The 5,786-nt window shown below is 40.5% G+C and overlaps 2 non-coding genes and 1 pseudogene across 2 annotated transcripts; all 3 read right to left on the bottom strand.

Moving 5' to 3' along the window:
- Window positions 1–1,565: 1,565 nt before the first annotated feature.
- Window positions 1,566–1,820, bottom strand: LOC149276071 (succinate dehydrogenase assembly factor 1, mitochondrial pseudogene; annotated as a pseudogene).
- Window positions 1,821–2,900: 1,080 nt separating this feature from the next.
- On the bottom strand, window positions 2,901–3,030 carry LOC149276070 (small nucleolar RNA SNORA47). The gene has a single exon (XR_016279359.1). It is a non-coding gene; the product is annotated as a small nucleolar RNA SNORA47 (small nucleolar RNA).
- Window positions 3,031–4,858: 1,828 nt separating this feature from the next.
- On the bottom strand, window positions 4,859–4,988 carry LOC149276069 (small nucleolar RNA SNORA47). Its single transcript, XR_016279358.1, has one exon. It is a non-coding gene; the product is annotated as a small nucleolar RNA SNORA47 (small nucleolar RNA).
- Window positions 4,989–5,786: the final 798 nt, after the last annotated feature.

The raw sequence follows: 5,786 nt of genomic DNA, 5'->3' as shown, positions 1-5,786 counted from the left end.
CACATTATGTTTTGAGTGATGTTAATATGTATTCGTGTTTAGGGATATCGTAATAACTTTTTTATTTATACTTATCATTTAGTCTAGAGTCTACCACCTCCCCCTTTCCTATTACCAAGCAGCCCCCCCCAACCAACCTTGTAACAGTGGATGGAGATAAAATAAATATGTAAAGATTTGGTCCAATAAGTATGCTATTTTGCCACCTTATCACAGATAGCTGTGGGGTTATGACATAACATTTACCATCACAGCATTAGTGGCTAACTCCATCCATGAGAGCCATGTAGAAAATGTAGTACATATCATGGTGCAAGTGCAAAATATTTCCACTTTCGTATGGTGCACAACAAAAATATGGATTGTTTTTTATGTAAATAAACTAAACGGAGTGTAGTGTCTCATCCGACGAAGCTTCTCACATGTTTGCGTTTTGTCATCCCGCACAACTCTGTGCTGTGCTAGTTTTATTTTTCCGACGTAAAACAATGACGTTTTTAATTTACTGTAAAAGAGGAAAAAAAGACACCCGTGCTTCCCTGTGTACTACACAATGTTTCTAATTCTAGCATATAAGTGGCAAAATAGGGCAGCACTGGATCCAATCACAAGCTCAGATGCCAGCAGTGAATGGAAGCGTCCTCGCAACTGAAGCCAAGATTACGACAGTTAGCATTTGTTTCTTCTTCTGTGAAGAAATGTAAATATATAATAGTCTTACATTCAGGAAATATTGAATGTATTAATGCTGTAATTGATTACATATTAAATATTTTTATCAAAAATCTTATTTGTACTGTTAATTTGTAAAATGTAAATCCTTTATACAGTGATTGTGTAATTTGGATTCCAGATATTATCTGTACAATACACCTATAGCCAATTCAAAGAACTTTTTTTCACCAAAGCGATAGTTGGTAGACGGTTGTTGGTCTCTCACTATTAAGGGCCAATGCTAGCAAATGTCTCCAAGGGCTAAACCGGTCCCATCTAACGTATAATTCAACAGGGGAAGAGAATTTACGTGGTTTGCCAATTCCTTCCTGCAGCAGAAACAAAAGTTCAGCATCTTTAGCTTACTCATAGGAATTAAACAAGTACTCGGGTAAATGCCCATTTTGTGACATTCACAGCAAACCCTTTCCATTGTTATGATTAGCTTGCAGTTGAACCACAATATAAGTAGTACCAATTCTGAAAGCCAGTACCCATACCCAGTGTACACCTATAGTATTCATGAGGCTTTATTAGTCAGTCGCGTTTTGGCAGAAATAAACACAAAACATCCACTGAACAACAAACTGAGAAAAACTTTAATGCATATTTAAAACGTGTTGGATTATTTTATTGTATTTCAACATGTTTTGACCTGCTCTCTTATTGAAACTGAGAAGCTCCATTACAAGGATGAACATGAGCCCCTTGTCACTGCATAGTAATATTTTATGGGCAAAGGTAAACTTAGGGTTCATAATTTTCAGCATTAGAACATCTTACAAATATGAAAATGTTCTTTTTACAAGACTCTCCACCATAAATGAATATATTAATATCTATTATATACTTTAACCATCCATGTCAGAAGAGGTTTTAATAAAGCTCCCGAGTTGCTTTGTATTAACGTCTTTTAGCTGTTCCAGTTGTCTCTGTCCGCGCCTCACCAGATACTCTATGTGCATAACATCCGTTTTTGGAATCTTTGCATTGTTTCTGAATTCCTGTTGTATTCTGGGTAAGAAACCAGGCTTCTCCTTTCCAGCGCGTAAAAACTGTTTATACAGAATGAGAATTTGTTTCTGTAGCTTGCTGTGCCTCACCATCTTGTCCGACAGCCCCTGCCTGGTAACCTGAGGACGTAAGAGAGACTGCAGGTTAAATATATAATTATTTCCAAAAGGATTTCACGTTAATACTTATTATATGAACCGCTTAAGGATGCAGGCATTTTCAGTATGCCTTAATCGAGCCTAAAAGTATTCAAATTTCACGCAAAGTTTCTATTTAAAAACTTTCATTTTCTTTCGTTTCCACAAACCACTAGGGCAAGAATCTGGACACATGCACCAAACGTAGTACCATTTACAGGTGTTTTTTTTTCTCATTTTTGTAATTCCACATGTTGGGACATTTAGATTCCCCTTACATATTATTCTTTGCCTTCAATCATTGAGAAAAAGAAAACATTTTCCGTAATTCCAATTCCCAGCCTTTCATATGAAGGATCTGCAGAATCCCCCATATTTATTTGTCCCCATCCCAGCAGGAGATGGGTTCAGCCGAGTACATCTCCTGATACTTACCACTGCTGGCTCAGCAGGGGGTCTAACAAGACCCCCCATGCATAGAAACTGCTCCCACTTATTTCAAAGGGAGCACTTTCCTGCCAGTGGCTGCCAATCAGTGGCGAAAGAGCACCGAGGAGCTTTAATCATAAAGTACTTTAATGAAGCTATAAGGGACACTAAACTGGCCTAAAACAAGGAGGAAATTACTATTTCTATTTGATTTCAACAAACTAGTTTTCTAATAGGCTATGAATTTTTTGTTCCCTAACAGGGAAAAATACTGAGACCGCAAATGATTAGTATACTTACGTTAACAAAATTTGTGATGTTAGATAGTATGTAGACTAATTGGTAATTAAAGTTTCATGAAGTTTCTATTTTAACCTCCTCTGTGTCAACGTCCTGCTCATTGTGTCTTTCCTCATACTCATTCTAAAATGAAGAATAACAATTAATAGAAAAGATTTCAGGGGCAAAGACAATAAATACGTTTTCAACATGTCTTTCCCAGACAGAAGTAGGATAAGATACAAGAAAGCAAGATGATCCAACTTACCTCAATTTATTGTTAACAAAAAAACACACACCATAAGGGATTTAATAACTTTAAACAATCAATTGTTAATGCAAAATGCAGATTATTTTCCCAACAGATGAGAACAACAAGCACCAGCATTGTTACTGTAGGAGGATAATACCAGTAAGAAGCAGCATGGGAAAACTGCACCACCTTCTCATGCCTCCATAAGCAGACATTTACTAGATGAGTCTAAAGAAGAGGGCGGCGTGCTTTGGGAGCGAGTGGACACACAATGCATGCGCGCACACACCTGACACTGCTATGTAATGGCAGGAGGCAGCTAGCGTATGAGTAACCAAGTGAAATGTTCCTTGGAAGGGATACAGGGATCAGTAATCAATCCCATTTCACTATTGCCAATAGTTATCCATCAAGTTTAGGACTTACATTTGAAACATGGCAAGAATGTCAGATGCTAGAAAGATGGCAGAGATCCGCCAAGGTTTTACTGCATATTAGTTGTGTGGAATATCCTTATCGGCTTCCGATCGCTGCCTCTCTTCTCAAAACACATCCTACAAAAGAAATGAACAGTGTCGCTTTTCAGTTATTATACTGGATAAAGACAAATTTCGCACTGAATACATGAAATTGATTAGCCATAAGAAATACACCTTTTCTCATACATATGATTTCGCTAATTGATCTATTAAGCTACTTCAAAATCCCAGCCTAGCTGCCGTACAACAGATCGTAACGTGAACAGGAACTCAAATACATAACTTCCATATTTTTTTTTCCCCCATTCTTCTCATAATTGCTACATGACACGCTTCAAAGGGTTAATCTATAGCAGGGGTGGGCAATTAATTTTCCCATGGGGCCACATGAGAAATTGGAATGGTTTTAGAGGGCCAGACCTCTACAAACTACAAACTCCGAAGCCTTGTCCATTTTGTTAACTTATGTGCTGTTTAATAAAGTTATTCAAGCCTACGTCATTGGTAGAGGTGCTTGAATAAGTAAGGCCTGAATAACTATTAGCACAGCACAGAAGTGAACAAAATGAACAAGGCTTCGGAGTGCATACCGTATTTTTCGCTCTATAAGACGCACCTGCTGATAAGACGCACCTAGATTTTAGAGGAGAAAAAAAAGGAAAAAATATTTTGAGCTAAAAAATGGGCTAAAATATTTATTACAATAACTGAATAAGCTATGAACACAGTAAGACACACACAGTAAGACACACACAGACACAGTAAGACACACACAGACACAGTGAGACACACACAGACACAGTGAGACACACACAGACACAGTGAGACACACACAGACACAGTGAGACACACACAGACACAGTAAGACACACACAGACACAGTGAGACACACACAGACACAGTGAGACACACACAGACACAGTAAGATACACACACACACAAACACAGTAAGACACACACACACAGTAAGACCTCCCTCCCTAACCCCCCTTCTCAGTATCTCCCCTCTAACTCCCTAACCCCCCCCTTCTCAGTATCTCCCCTCTAACTCCCTAACCCCCCCTTCTCAGGATCTCCCCCCCCGCCCCGGTCACTTACCTTAAACTCCTGTGTTGGAAGCGTGAGGCGTTTGTCTCGGGTGCCGGCGCTTCACTGCTGATCGCCGGCGTCTGACGTCATATGCCGGCGCCCAGCGTAAAGCGCCGGCACCCGAGACAAACGCTTCCAACACAGGAGTTTAAGGTAAGTGACCGGGGCGGGGGGGGACACCGGACTCATTGGTGAGTCACCAGGACACTCTTTGCGGGCCGGTCCGAGCTATTCAGCGGGCCGGATGTGGCCCGCGGGCCGTGCTTTGCCCAGGTCTGATCTATAGTGTACTACAGGATGATGAAGAATTAACATCCCAATATAAAAAAGGCAAAGTGGGCCCTTTATAATGGAATCGCTACATTTAGCGCTACATCGCTGGATTTTAAAAAATCCTAACATATCTAGATGGAAAGTAATGCAGTATTAAAAAAATACTAAATAAAAGATAAAAAAAACTGTTAATGCTACATGCAAGATGTTTTCACCCAAGGGAGTGGGGGGGGGGAAAATAAGCATCAGCATTGTTTCTGTAGGAGGATAATACCAGTAAACTGCAGCATGGGAGAACTGCACCACCTTCTCATGCCTCCAAAAACTTCTACATTATTATATAGCGCGGCTGTAACAGGGACAGTGAAAATATTTACCAAGACCATTTCAAATGGCAACACACATTAGACCATATAGTATAAGAAGGGCCTGATTTTAGGAGCTTACAATCTATCTGAGAAATAAGAAACTGTACAAGAACAAGTTAACACGCTCACTACAAGAGGCATGAGTGTCTCATTCCACGCTCCACTGGCATCCAAAGAGTTAATGAGTTAGCTGGTTATTGGGGACAGTATGATGGTTTTACAACTGGACTCACATGAAATCCAAATATTCGCCCAATAAACATGTATGTTGTCACATATGTGTTCGCTGGGCTCTAGCATTACAGAGATCATGTCTGCCGGCAGGAAAAGTCATTTAGGAGTCAAAACACACATTTCCCAACCGCTCCTATACTTAATGATAGAGGCGCCTCAATACGCAGAACGAGCCTTTAATATATATAAAAACGTATTGTCAACGAGTGGAAAACAAACAGAGGCTTTACACGCCACGCATCGTGTAATATCCACGCTCAGCATTCTGATACTACATGTAGAGATTCTGTCACGTGGATCCGCGCCGAATTTCCCGCACGCCAACGGCAACGGTACACGCGGCCGGCGTGCTCGCGAGGAAAGTTACTACAAACACCTCCCGATACAATGAAGAGTACCGGGTTACCCGAATTCTCACGTAGAGTCAGTTAAAGCGGACGTCGCGCACTCACCTTTGTCTCAAGACCTCATTTCACTCCAAAAGCGGAAACCGGAAAGTGCGTTTCGTAACGAGAAG

This window comes from Sceloporus occidentalis, unplaced genomic scaffold (genome assembly GCF_023333645.1).
Source record: "Sceloporus occidentalis isolate IW3139 unplaced genomic scaffold, rSceOcc1.0.p SCAF_248, whole genome shotgun sequence".
NCBI classification, from domain to species: Eukaryota; Metazoa; Chordata; class Lepidosauria; order Squamata; family Phrynosomatidae; genus Sceloporus; species Sceloporus occidentalis.
Note: the sequence above shows the minus strand (reverse complement) of the source record. Positions and strands in the feature narration are given on the sequence as shown.